The sequence below is a fragment of the Poecile atricapillus genome, chromosome 26 (assembly GCF_030490865.1).
Source record: "Poecile atricapillus isolate bPoeAtr1 chromosome 26, bPoeAtr1.hap1, whole genome shotgun sequence".
NCBI classification, from domain to species: domain Eukaryota; kingdom Metazoa; phylum Chordata; class Aves; order Passeriformes; family Paridae; genus Poecile; species Poecile atricapillus.
The window spans coordinates 5,829,672-5,843,309 of record NC_081274.1 but is presented as its reverse complement, the minus strand read 5'-3'; the positions used below and the strand labels follow the sequence as shown (position 1 = coordinate 5,843,309).

At 52.3% G+C, this 13,638-nt stretch overlaps 1 protein-coding gene, 1 long non-coding RNA gene and 2 pseudogenes across 2 annotated transcripts in view; 2 read left to right on the top strand and 2 right to left on the bottom strand.

The window, feature by feature from the left end:
* Positions 1-4,294, bottom strand: part of LOC131588649 (uncharacterized) — a 131,956-nt gene extending 127,662 nt beyond the window's left edge. The window contains exon 1 of the long non-coding RNA XR_009279620.1: positions 4,213-4,294. This is a non-coding gene — a long non-coding RNA (uncharacterized LOC131588649). The remainder of the gene's footprint in view (positions 1-4,212) is intronic.
* LOC131588582 (zinc finger protein 239-like) overlaps positions 1-13,638 on the top strand; it is a 93,998-nt gene that overhangs the window by 11,327 nt on the left and 69,033 nt on the right. The window lies entirely within an intron of this gene.
* The window catches only part of LOC131588644 (class I histocompatibility antigen, F10 alpha chain-like), a 196,718-nt pseudogene that overhangs the window by 138,875 nt on the left and 44,205 nt on the right, over positions 1-13,638 (bottom strand).
* On the top strand, positions 2,131-5,375 carry LOC131588577 (zinc finger protein 239-like; annotated as a pseudogene).

Sequence of the window (13,638 nt, the reverse complement as noted above, 5' to 3'; positions counted from 1 at the left end):
TTTTATTTTTTTCATTTTGTTAAGTTTTGTTCTCTTTCTCATATCCACTCCATAACATTGTGGCTATCTGAGGCTAATGAAGTCACAAAATGTGTTGTCTGCAAAAGAGAATCCACAATCTAGCTCCTGCAATTCCCTGTTAATCCTAAGAATTGCTGCAGCTCCTTTTTAGTCCTGGGAAACATTATTTCTGAGATACCCTGAACCCTTTATGAGTCAATACACCACAAGCCTTCAGTCAAAATAGGTCTCAAATATTTAATGATTTTCTCTACTGTTTGCCCTTTCTTTTATTTCAGTTACTCAAAGCTGCTTTTTAGCCTCAAAATGAAGCCATTTCACAGAGGCTTCTTCTACCTCTTCTCCTTGTCCTCCTGACTGGATCAAGTCATCCACATCCTGCATTAAGCCAGTCCCTGGGGGTGAGATCGATTCCTTTGATATTTCCTGCAAGGCTTGCCCCAATAAGGCCGGTGCTTCCGTGCATCCCTGCAGAAGCACCGTCCATGTCTTGAGCATTTTCCCTTCTACCTCTTGTTGCCAGCCCAAGGCAGAATTCTGTTTGCATCCTCTGGGAGTGGGCAGATCCCCAGAAAGCATCTTTTGCATCAAGTTGTGAATGGCAGCAGTGTGAGGAGGGCACCTGGTTCAGGATGGTGTAAGGATCTGAGAGTGTGGGGTGCCTCGGTTTCATCATCTCATTTCTTCTTCTTGGGTCCTGCAGCATTCTGTGGATTCCATTGGATTTCTTGTTTGGCAGGACAGGAGCATTCTAGGGAGCCATCCCTGGCTCCCCAAGCCGTGCCTTGAGCAGGACTCAGAGACAGGCTGTGAGCCCTTCCTTCCCTCCCTTGGAACAGGGGATTGCTTTTCAACACCTCTTGTCCTGGTTGTTTCAGCAAAATTTGGAGAGGCTCCATATCTAATTTTGCCAATTTCCCTGGGGCTGCCCACACTTGTGAGTTCACTTCAGCCTAGGCTCTGCCAGACATTTGACCCAGAGGTAGAACAGAACCAGCCTCTGTATCACCTTTTGCAACATTAATTTGCATTCCCCATTTAGCCATCAAATCCCTTCCCAGTAAATTACAATCAGAAATGTGAGCAAATAAAAGCTCCTGCATTTCAAACCCATTCCCCCCATCTGCTAATAGTGACTGAATAAAACACACCTGCTCATCTTTCCCACTAAGTGCCTTAATTATTAAAATATTCCCTAACACCTTTAAGCATAAGATTCCAAGTAGATGGAGAGGCCCCTGTGTCCATCAGGAAAGGTCTCCTCTGGATCCAGCCCCACCCTGGATGTTCCCAAGGGCTGCAGTGTGGTGGGTCCCTGGTGGAATGGGAGCTGTGAGAGCGCTAAGAATCCGTGTCCATCAAGGGCTGGACTTGCTGGTGCTGAGGGTGCTCCTGTCTGTGCTTGCAGTGTCCTTGTGCCCTGCAGCTGGAAGGCTGATTCCTTGCCAGGGGCTGTTTGGGTGGGCTGTCCCCTGGCCAGGAGGGCAATGCCTGTGCCAGGTGCTTGTGGCCGAGGGTGTCCCCTGGGCGCTGGGGCCCCCTTGGGCCCTGGGCTTGATCCCTCAGGGGCTGTAGGAACTGTGCCATGGACTTTGCCTTCAGCTTGGCCTTTTGCTCATCCCTTGCTGCATTCAGCTGCTGAGCCTTTGTGAGCAAGTGCTGCAGGGGCTTCTTGTGGCCCTGCTGCAGCCCCCCTCAGTGCCTGTGGGTGCTCATCCTGTGGCAGCTGCTGAGCTTTCTGCAAAATCCTTCCTTTCTGCAGGGACCCAGCACAAAATGCTTTCAAGATCATCTGTATCCTTGCAGGTCTAATCCCCATTTCTGAGCTGTTCCTTCCTGGTGCTGGCTGTGCTGAGGCTCCCCTCCCCAGCCCGTATCCCAGAGCCGGTCCCTGTCCTGCCGCAGTGTCCAAAGGCGGCCCCCCCGGCGGGCAGGGCCGGCAGCTCCACGGGGCCGGGCAGCAGCCGGGGCGTCCCGCAGCCTCCTGGGGGCCGGGGGCCACTGCTGGCCCTGCCCGGGGGGTGCTGGGGTCAGGCAGCGCCCGGCGCTGAGCCCTGGCTGCCCCACAGCCCCGGCCCGGCCCCACAGCTCCCCACAGGCCCCCAGCCCGTGCTCCTGGTGCCGCAGCTCTGCGCCCATTCCTGCCGCTCCCAGCTCAGAGAAACCCCCTGAAATCCTGACCTCCTTCTTTTCCTGTACTGGAAAACTGGGATACAAAGGATCTGGGTCATCTGGCAAATTCTGAGGATAAGACCCTTCTGAAAACATCCCAATCCTCAGTATTTTTCTCTTCCTCCTCTTTTCCATCATCATTTTTCTTACCCCATAGATTCCTCCTGCTGCTTCTTGCCTTAAGCACATTCCTGCACACTCCCCTTCAGCCAATCCCTTCCCAGCACACCAACACCATCCATCCCCTGTTGTCTAAATCCCTTCTGGACTTCCCTTATTGTCCCCCTGGGTGTCCATATCCTTAATTCCCTCTGGGAGAATGTGCAAACGACCTCCACATGCTCCCAAGGGAGCCTTGAGAGATATTTTGGGATCCTCATCCCTTTTGCTGGGAGCCCATTGTGGCTTTCCCTTTTGTCCCCTCCCTGGGTGCCCTGCCATGTTTACTCCCCGAAGATGCCACTGGAGTCACTGCTGAGATTTTCAGTGCTCTCTCCCTGCCGACTCTTGAGAGCCCCCCTGATCCGTCCCTCGTCTGTCTCCTGCTCACTCTCCGGTACCCAATCAATCCCCGGTGCCGCCGCCAGCCGAGGGAGCCGATCCCCCAAACTGGGTGAGGCACCTTCAGCTGCACTCAGTGCCCGCCGGCCCGGACGGTGGAAGGAATTGCGGAGGAGCCCCAAGGTGTGTGGAAAGATTGACATCCCCAGAGGTTTCTGTCCACAAGGAAGACAGAGGAGTCCTGTAACAGTAATTTCATTCATAAACAAGGGTTGAGGCCCTGGGACATTTCCCATGGGGTCTCTCCAATTGTTGGCAGACACAGCCTCCTTTTCATCCTAATTTTCTTGGTCACATCTCCCTCTCCCTTTCCCCATTGGCTGAAGAGAGGTACAGACTTCCCAATGCACCTCCTACATACCCCCTTAATATGCACCCCACTTTTGTATAGCTAACGATATTGATGGCAGTGTTAAGTCTTTGTTGTTCTTCTGGAAGTTGATGAATTTAGCAGGACCTTGGCTGAGCAGCAGTCTGTGTCATCAATTAATAACATTTTGTGCAGCTGATGGCTCCTCCTGTCCCTTCGTTATGTCCACGTCCCTGGCCCTATGTGCAATGAGGTTGACGGGATCAGTTTGTAAAGAGCCTTTGTTGTTGTTCCTTTGCTGGGGTTCCCCCGTTTTGGGGCCATCCCCCCTGGAGCAGGGTGTCCCCCCTTGGTGCAGGCGCAGGGCTCAGGCAGGGCTGAGCCAATCAGAGCGCGCGGCGCTGATGACTCATCAGTGTCCAGGCAGAGCCGCAGCTGCCAGCGTTCCCCAGCTGGAGCCCACCTGTGCCCTCCCCCGGGCCTTGGCGCCCCCCTTGAGGGGAATTTGGGGAGGTGGGAGGGGGGAGCGCCAAGGCCGGGCCCCCCCGCGCTGTGGTGGCGGGAGCGGCTGCAGTGGGGAGCGAGTGCGGGCGGAAGCGGCCGAGAGCCCAGCGCTGCCCCAGGCCGAGCTGGCCCAGCTCCATCCGTGCCCCTGCGGTGGGATGCTGTGGGACTGGGGGGGAAGAGGGAGGCGGCAGTGGGTGCTGGGCCTGGGGGCAGGAGGAGAAGGGAAGGAGAAGCAGGGCTGATGAACAAAACGGTGAAAATATGTACCTGGGGTTGTGCAGAAAGAGGAAGAGGAGTGTGAGGTCGAGCAAACACACAGGAGGAGGAAGAGGAACAGGAAAAGGAAGCAGCACAAAGTTTATCCCTGTATCTGCTGCTGCCCCAGCCCCAGGAGCGTTGCCTCCTCACATGCAGCAGGTGACTTGGGGGGGGATCCACCATTTTCACGGGGCTGACTATTGGTATTTTTGAGCCTTATTGTGCTAAATGTTGGTGCTTTGGTTTCTTGCAGGGGCTGAACCTTTCTATTCTGGAGGGGGTTTTGGTTGAATCTTGTAGTTTGATTAGTTTTTTTTGATCTGTTTTCATGTTTGGAGGATGTTTGGGCTGAATCTTGGTGTGTAGGAGGCTCTTACAGACACAAGATGCCCAATGACTTTCTGAGATGAACTTGGGCAAGGAGGAACCCCCAGTCCAAGGTGCTCTCCTATTGTTTATTTCCCCCCAACCAGGATTTTATGTTCCCGAACCGTGTCCAGATGGAGGAGGAGGAGGAAAAGCCCTGGAGATCCCACACGAGGAGGGGCTGCAAACCCAGTCCAGGGAGCTGCGAGGAGGAAAGATCCCCCCAGTGCCAGGAACACGGCCAGAGATCCAGCCGAAGGTCAGTGGGGGAGAAGCCCCACAAGTGCTTGGAATGTGGGAAGGGCTTCAGGTGGAGCTCTGAGCTGCTCCAGCACCAGGTGATCCACACTGGGGAAAAGCCCTATGAGTGTGGGGAATGTGGGAAGAGCTTCAACCGGAAGTCCAGCCTGTGGAATCACCAGAGAATCCACACTGGGGAAAAGCCCTATGAGTGTGGAAAATGTGGGAAGAGCTTCACCAGCACCTCTTACCTGATGGAACACCAGGTGATCCACACAGGGGAACGGCCCTACACCTGCTTGGAATGTGGGAAGAGCTTTGGGTGGAGCTCCGCCCTGAGGGTACACCAGCGCATCCACACTGGGGAGAGGCCCTACGAGTGTCCCCAGTGTGGGAAGAGGTTTCAGCGCAGCGCCGATGTCCTCCTACACGAGCGGATTCACACAGAGGAGAGGCCCTTCCGCTGCCCTGACTGCGGAAAGGGCTTCCAACAAAACTCCCACCTCACCGTCCACCGGCGCATCCACAGTGGGGAGAGGCCCTACGAGTGTCTTCAGTGTGGGAAGAGCTTCTCACAGAGCTGTAACTTGTCCCGACACCAAGGGAGGCACCAGTAAAGGAAGCCCTGCGAGTGCCCCGAGTGTGGGAAGAGCTTCGTGCGCTGCTCCAGCTCCATCCCCCATGGGAGGATCGGCGTTGGATGATCCCCAGTGACCCCCGTTGGGCAGAGCCCTGGTGATCCGTGGTCCTGGTGATGCGTGTTGGGAAGACACCTGGCTGGGAGGCTCCACATCTTCCTGGCTCCCTGTGGGCACCTGGATAAAAGCAGGGGAATGAAAATCCAGCAGGATACAGAATGACAGTGGGAATTGTTGACTTTAAATCCTCCAGAAGCTTTTGCCTCAGGAGCTGTGTGGGCAGAGAAAAGGGGGTGATATCAGGATTGGGGGCCCGAGGGGAGCACACACACTCTGTGGGGGGGGAGGATACGACCCCCGGTACCCCCCCTCACCTTCCTGCACAGGCAGAAGCCGAGCCCCAGTGCCAGGAAGACAAAGCCCAACATGGAGACTGCAATCCCCGTCAGCATCTTGCTGTGGGCAGCGTCTGACTGCATCCCTGGGGGGTCTGCAGGGGTCACGACCCCCAAAACTTCTGTCAGACACCCGAAGCCCCTCCAAGCACCCTCCCAGTCTCTCCCAGCCCACCCAGGATCCTCTAAACCTCCTTTGGAGTCACTAATTTTAAAAAATGAGGTATTTTAGAAAAATTAGAAATCTTAGCTAGAGATAGGCCTTGCTGGAGCTTGTTAGAGTTAATGATGATGTGAGAAGCAGGATTTGAGATAATGAATCTCGGACTGAGGTAAAAAATTATTTGTCACTGTATGTTTGTTTATATGTGCTTATAATGAGAAAAGAGAAACTGATCAACGGGTTCAGGAAGATCACAGACCTCACATCTGGAAACCCATTTAAAAGTCACAAGGGAGGAAAGTGGAGTTGTACCAAATGTCATTTGTAATGTCAACCATTGTAAAGGTAGAAAGGTGAGAGTGAGGAAGAGCGGTTTTCCTTCATCTCTTGATGACCCCTCCTCACCAAAAGAACCTCCTCCTCAAATTAGGGAGACAACCACGCAGGCATAATGACATTTTAAACTCATTACTGTGCATTTTAGTCCAAAGTGGGGAATGGGAAGTGTTCGAATTATGAATATGTATTAGTATTAATATGTATTAGTATTTTGGATATTCAAGACTTTTGTAAATAAATAGACACTGGAACCTTTTGTCAACTTGCAGTGTGTATTAAGGGGTGACTCCCGCACTCGCCCAGTGCTGGGATTAAACATCCACTTTGTAACTTTAAACTGTTGGAGAGGTTTTTTGTCCATTAACAGATTGATGTTGATACTGGATCAATATTGCTATTTTGGTAAATCACTGCCAGTCTCTTCCCAGCCTCCCCAGGACCCACCAGAGCCCCTCCTGTTCCTCTCAGGATCTCACAGCCCCCTCCTAATTTCTCCCCACTGCCCCAGGACCCCCAAACCCTCTCCCAGTCCCTTTCCAGCCCCACCAGGACTCATCAAGATTCCTCTCAGTCTCTTCTCAGTACAACCAACCTCATCCCAATCCCTGCTTTCCAATGCCCAATCTCCTTCCAGCTCCTCCAGGTTCACTCAAATCCCTCCCAATGACACCCAGCACCCCCAAACTCCCTCCCAGGGTCCATCGGGACCCCCAGAACCCCATCCCACCCTCCCCAACATCCTCCAAACTCCTTCCCAGCGATCCTGAGCACCTCAATCCCTTTTCCAGTTTAAACCAGTCTATCTCAAACTCCCTCCCAGTTCCTCCCAGCTCACCCCAATCCCCCTCTGGGCCCCCCCAGTGCCTCCCCCGCTGCCCCCGGCGCTGTGGGGGCCGGGCCGTGCCCCAGTGCCGGCTCAGGGGGTGCTCCAGGCTGACGTGCTCCACCTGGCAGCTGGAGCTGAGCCCGCATTGCCGGGGGCGGTTTCCAGCAGCACCAGGAGCTGCTGGCTCCAGTCCCTGCTGGGGAGCACGGCAGTGGCCAGCACGTGGCCCGAGAGCTGCTGCTGGCCCTGGGAGCAGCTCAGCTGGATGTGGGCAGGGGAGAAATCCATCAGGGAGCAGAGGAGGCGGCCGGGGCCGGGCTGGGAGCTCGAGGGCACCAGCGAGATGGACACACTGGGGGAACTGGGATAGATTGGATACACACTGGGATGAGCTGGGGGGGAACTGGGAGAAAGTGGAGAGGAATGGTGTGGTATTGGGAGGGACCGGGAATGGACTGACAGGGACAGGGGTGGCACTGAAATAGATGGGAGTCAATACTGGGACACTGGAAGAGAGGGTGAGGGTCTGGGAGTGAAGTGGGAATGAACTCGGAATAGACTGGGAATGGGCTAAAAAGGAGTGGGAGGGACTCTGGGGACTCTGGGAGAGACTGGGAATGAAGTGCGCGGGGCTCTCGGGTCTGTGGATCTGCCCGGAAACTGATGAGTCATCGGAGAACACGCGTTGTGATTGGCTGAGAGGCGGCAGTTAACGGAGAAGCGAGCCTGAACAGGGGGGCATTTGGGGTGACTGGGATGAACTAGAAGGGGCTGGGATGGACTGGGAGAGCCACGGGAGCCACTGGGAGGCCCCGGGGATGGGCAGATGGAGGGCTGAGGGCTCTGGGGTGATTCGCAGGAAGGTTTGGAGGGACTTCTCCCTGTCCTTATCCCGACCCACGAGGACTTGGATTTGTTTCAGTTCAGTGGAATTCATGGTGATTTGGGGGGAGCTGGAGCAAAGCAGCTGGAAAGCACAGTGGGCTTGACAGGGACTGAACCAGGGTAGGAGTTGGGGCTGCCTCGAGTGAGCTCTCACAGTGTGAACCTTCCTGGGGTCTTTCTAAGGGAATTTTGTTGAAGTTTGACATTCATTATTGAAAAGCAGAGTCAGAAGTGGAGCTCTGCTTTCAGCTTGAAATGAGGGGATGGAGCGTGGACGCTGGGCCTTCCATAACCTCAAGTTGTTCCTTGATACTGGACACTTTAGCTTTGGCAATCTGAAGCCCTTCAGCAGCAATGTCTCTGCCACCCCCTGGTTTCAGGCTCAGACCCAGCTCGGAGCTTGGACAAGGTCTGGGCTTTGTCCTCTTGAGCTTCGGGAGCCTCCCGGGAAGCACCAGCCCTCCCCAGCCCACCCTTGGTAGGACTTTTTCTTTTCTCTCTCCTGACGATTTTATCCCCAAAACTGCCGTGGGAACGTTGTATCCAAGCACATCCTCCAGCGCTGCACTTTCCTCCTGTGAATTCCCTGTGCAGGGAATGTGTCTGTGCTTTTCCCTGCTCTGTTGACTGACAAACAAACCTGAGCCCGTGGGACAGTCAGAGCTCCTTCATGCAATGAAATCAGGTTGTGTTGATCATGGCCTGTTCTGGAGGAGCTTTTCTTGGTGTGTCTTGTGCTGCTGGAAATGACACAAGAGCCAGGAGGGAACAGAAGCTGCTGCTGCCCGTTGGCTCAGGGCCAGGGAACCAAGTTGTGCTCCCGTGCAGTTGGGCCCTGCTGGAAGCAGAGCCGCCTTTCCCTTGAGCAGCTCAAGCTTGTGACAGCTCCAAACAGGAAACCTCAGCAGAAAACTCTTCCTCCAAACTCAGCTGCTTTCCCTCCTGCAGCTGTTTGGGAAAGAGCCTCAAAGCACAGACTCTGCTGGGAGCCATTGGTGCATTTCCTCCCTCCCGGCAGCAGCAGCTCCTGAGCCCTTCACGGGCTCCTGTCCCCTCCCAAACCCTTCAGCTCCCTCTGAACTCTCAGCAGTCACTAATATATGCATTTCTTTCATATTCAAGCTGCATTTAAACTTCTCTTTTTCTCTCCTCTCTATCTTTTTAATCTCCTCTTTATCTCCTTTAATCCCATCAGCACCAGCAGGATGGGGATGGAGTCTTGGGGTGGGTGTGGGATGAACTGAGGATCCAGCAGAGAAGGGCAAGGCAGAGGGGAGAGGACTCAGCCAACCCTTCTCCTGCTCTCTCCTCCCCCAGGGTGCAGCTAAAGCAAGTCAGACTGGAAAGGATCCCACAAATGCTGTGTTCTCCTCCCTCTGAGCTTGGCTGGGGATCCTCAGCTTCAGCCTGGTGCAGTGGCTGAGATTCGCTGATTTGAGTTTTTTTGGCTACAGCACTAAATAATGTGGTGGGTTTAGCGCTGGCTGAAATCTCCAGGGCACTTACTCATTTCTCACTGTGAGATGTGGATTAGGAGAAGGGCAAAACAGGCTTAAAACTTAGAAGGAATAAAGAAACTTTATTAACAGGACTACAAGAATGAGAAACTAGAACAAAACTTTCAGAACACCTTTCCTCTCCTGAATAACTTTTCTTTTTGGTTTTTTTTTTTTTTTAACTGGCAACATAGAGATAGAACTTGGGATGTTAAAACAGTATTCATTATACAATAGTTTTTCATTAGTTTTTGTAGGGAGAGTAGTTTTTTCTTATTGTATCATGGAGACTTTTTTACAAGAAATAAGAAAGTTTTTTGTGGTTTTTTATTTTTACAAAAAGCAGCCATCTGGGAAAAAAAATTTCTATTGTGACATTTTTCTCATTTTTACAGCCCTCCTAGAGGTGTGTCTATGGGTTATGAATTCATGGGGTGTTATTTTAAGGATGAGTTGTTTGAAGGCAAATGTTTTCTTCGTTTGTTTTTGTGATCATCTTTGGAAACAGAAGTTTTCTTTTTTCTCTCCCTGGGGGCAAAGGGCATTTTATTGGTTTTTTTGGGTTTTTTTCTGTTCACACTTTTTATGGGATTACAGTTAGTTTAACATTTGTTTGGTTCCTTTAATGGATGCTTTTGTTTAGATTTACAGTTTGAATACTTTTTAATATTTTTTTTCATGAATTAAAGGAGATATTTTAATATATCATTGTTTATTTCCATGGTTTTACTAAAAGAATATTTCTGTTTCAATTGCCATTTCTTCATTCCTTTTCTATCTAAGATTTAACTCTTGTTTTTACTGACTTTGATGTTTTTATGGTGTTTTTTTGTGTGTTGTTACTCTGTTCTTTTCTGTCCCTGGAGAGATGAACAAGGTTTGTAGGTCTCATCTCTGTATTGAAAGGGTTAATATCTTGCCCAGGCTCATAATCTTCCTAGTGTTCCAAATAAATAGGTACTGTGAGGGATACATATCACAGGTGAGCACCCACTGCACAATCTGCTTTGGATTAAATCCCATCTCCGTCTTCATCAGCTCACAGTCACTGTGACACTATTCCTGCATGCAAGAAACAGGCTGGGATGCCCCTTTCTGCTTTTGGTCCTTTTTTTGGCAAATGAAATATTCTATTTGAAAACATTCAAACCCTGGAGTTTCTTTGTATTTTCCCCTGCAAATGCTGCCAGCCGAGGTTCCCAAGTGTCTGGTTCGTGTTTGTGTGCACAGAGCAAAGGTGTCAGCCTGTGTCCGTGGCCCGGGTGTCTGTCAATGTCCATTGAAGCAGACGGCTGGAAGGGGGCTCTGCCCGCCCTGCGCTGCTCCGGGGCTGGGGCTGGGCTGGCAGAGGCTGCAGAGCGCTCTGAGAGGCACCACCTCAGCCCCGGCCGGCATCTTGTGCACGGTGGCACCGCCTCAGCCCCGGCCGCCATCTTGTGCATGGTGGCACCGCCTCAGCCCCGGCCGGCATCTTGTGCATGGTGGCACCGCCTCAGCCCCGGCCGGCATCTTGTGCATGGTGGCACCGCCTCAGCCCCGGCCGGCATCTTGTGCATGGTGGCACCGCCTCAGCCCCGGTCGGCATCTTGTGCATGGTGGCACAGCCTCAGCCCCGGCCGCCATCTTGTGCATGGTGGCACCGCCTCAGCCCCGGCCGCCATCTTGTGCATGGTGGCACCGCCTCAGCCCCGGCCGCCATCTTGTGCATGGTGGCAGCTCTGAGGGCTGTGCGAGAGACGCTCTTCCCCAGCACTGTTTCGCGTCCTTTCCTTTCCCAGGATGGCATTTGGAAATGTTTCTTCGGCCTTGTCAGTACACAACTCACTGTCTAACTCACTTTATGCTTAGAAGGTTCTAAGAAGAAAATGAAAAGCACAGTGTGATTACGATGCACAAAAAGTAGTCAAGAAATCAGTACTCCATAGTGTAGGGCCTACAGAGCAGGGATTTGTTTATTCAATGCCAGGAGTGAGGGGGAAAGCTCCACCACAAACTCACTTGTCCATTCTTTGCACAGGACAAAATTTTAAACTTTTTTAACTTAATGGGCACATTCTACTTTCCTAAGCTTCATATTTTGTAATTCCATGATTATGGAAGCCCTTGTAGCAGGGCTCTGCACGAGGTGGTCATCAGCCTCCTGGTGGTCATTTTGGATGAAGGCTCAGAAGCTAACTGAATTCAAAAGCCTTATTTGTTACACTTCAACACTTTCCTTTTCTGGGAATTCAACACAAACTTATAGTCCATAAGATCTGCAAGTGCTCTTGCCGCGTGAGGCCACATTGTGTCTTTCATTCAGCAATTAATGAAGAAAACACAAATTGCCTACTGAGACCCTTCTGCTCCATCCCAAATCACTACTCAAGAACAAGCCTCAGGCACATGCCCATAGTCCCTCTCTGCCAGCAGCTCCGAGCTGCATTGCACAGTGCTTGCTGTGGCCCAGAGAGCACAAAGCAGGCTGGCCTGGTGCCCCTGAATATTTCTGCAAAACCCTCTGCATTTCACACCTTTGCTCTGGCTCAGTGCAGAGCTCCAGGATTGCAGGCGCTTGGTCCCAGAGCTGTGTGAGGCACTGGCTCGTGCAGATGTGCCCTGACTTGCTGTCACTGCCTCACGTTGGCCTCGGTTCCCCTGGCAGAAATGCCGTGCCTGAAGGACACTGCCCTGTGCTGGAGCCTGCGGAGCAGCCCGGCTCCTTCCCCCTGTGCCCAGAGTGCTGCACACACTGCTGACCATTGCCAGGAGTTCCAGGGCAGGCGGCAGAAGAGCAGGAATGGTCAGGCAGGGCACCAGCCCTGGGCCGCTCTTTGCCCTTCTCTCCTCTTAGGCACTTAGGGATACAAATCCAAGTGGCAGGAACCCAAATGTTCTTGAGTCACATCTGCACAGCCTGCATCTGCACAGGATGTTTGCGTTGCACCGCTCCTCCTTTGGTTTTTCCTGCAAATGCCATTGCTGTTTCTGCCTCAAATACAAATGTCAGAGCTGGGCAAAACTTGGCCAGTTGGCCATATTCCAAAGGCAGTGTGGTCTGGAGAGGATGAATGAAGAGGAGCCTTCCCCACTTTGAAACCATACCAAAGAAGCCATCAATGCCACTTTCCACCTGTAAGAAAAAACTGACAATTCAGGAGGAAATGTTGAGCTTTCTCACAGGGTCAGAAGGAGAGAAATGTTCCAAAGGAGTTGAGATTTTAGAAACTTTATTTATAATCCTACTCTACAATCCTACACTAGAATCCTACTCTACAATCCTGCACTATAATCCTACACTACAATCCTGCACTACAATCCTACTCTATAATCCTACTCTGCAATCCTACTCTACAGTGCTACTCTAAGTTGGTCGTGGAGAAGACAGTTCTAAATAAATTGGTGCATTCCTGTCTCCTCCTTCCACTTCTTCACTGCAACAATGAGTGGTGCCAGGCTGGACCCAAGCATGGCTGATGCTATAAACTGATGCTGCAGAAAGGAAAAGAAAACAACAAGAAAGCATGATTTTCCAAGCTAAGAGCTTCAAAGGCAGGGGAATACTTTTTAAATTAAAAGGGTCAGAGTAGGTCAGGAGCATGGGGCAAGAGTGGCACAGGCTGCTCCAAGAGCTGGTAGGAGGTCCACCCCTGGAAATATCTCAGGTGTGAGTATCCTGATCTCTTGAAAGATGTCCCTGCTCATTGCAGGACACATAGATGACCTTTCCATGTCCCTGTGTGTTAGTTTGAGAGGAATTGACATTTAGGGAAAGAAGTAAGACACCCCGCACAGAAGTGATTTCTTTGAGAGAAGCTGCTGGGAGCTTCCTCTGTGCCTGAGACAGGCCAATGGCTGGCTAGTTCTGAGAACTGACAACATTTTGCACCATTTAGAAATGAGATGTGCCTCTGTGATGATCCACATTTTGAAAACCACCAGCCCGGGAACTGGCCCTCTTTGCTTCCGGCCCCCGAAGGTAACGGAGCTCTGGTGAGGCCGGCCCTGCTCGCCCACGGCCTGTGCTCCTGGGGGAGGCCGGGCCAGACCCCAGCGGCTCCCGGGCGGGGGATGGAGGCTGCGGGACCCCGGCCCCAGGCTGGGCCAGGCCACGGCTGCTGACATCTTGCCCACACTAAACCCTCTCCCCGGCGTGCAGCGACGGCTCCAGGCCTCCCCTCCCCTCCCAGCGGCTACCGGGCAGAGAGAGGGGCCCAGCACAGCCTGAAATCCAACACCGTGACTGCCCTGACCTGGGTGAGATTGAACCCTTTCACTACACAGATGAGACCTTTCTTATTCCTGTGGGCCTGATAATACAATTTGTTATTCCTTTTAAGTTTGAAGCCTGTTTTGCCCTTCTCCTAATCCATAGCTCCCAACAAGAAATGAGTAAGTGCACTGGTGATTTTAGCCAGCGCTAAAACCCAGCACTCCCTGCCAGCCCAACCCAGTGTAGGATTCCTCCCCATTGTCAGCTGA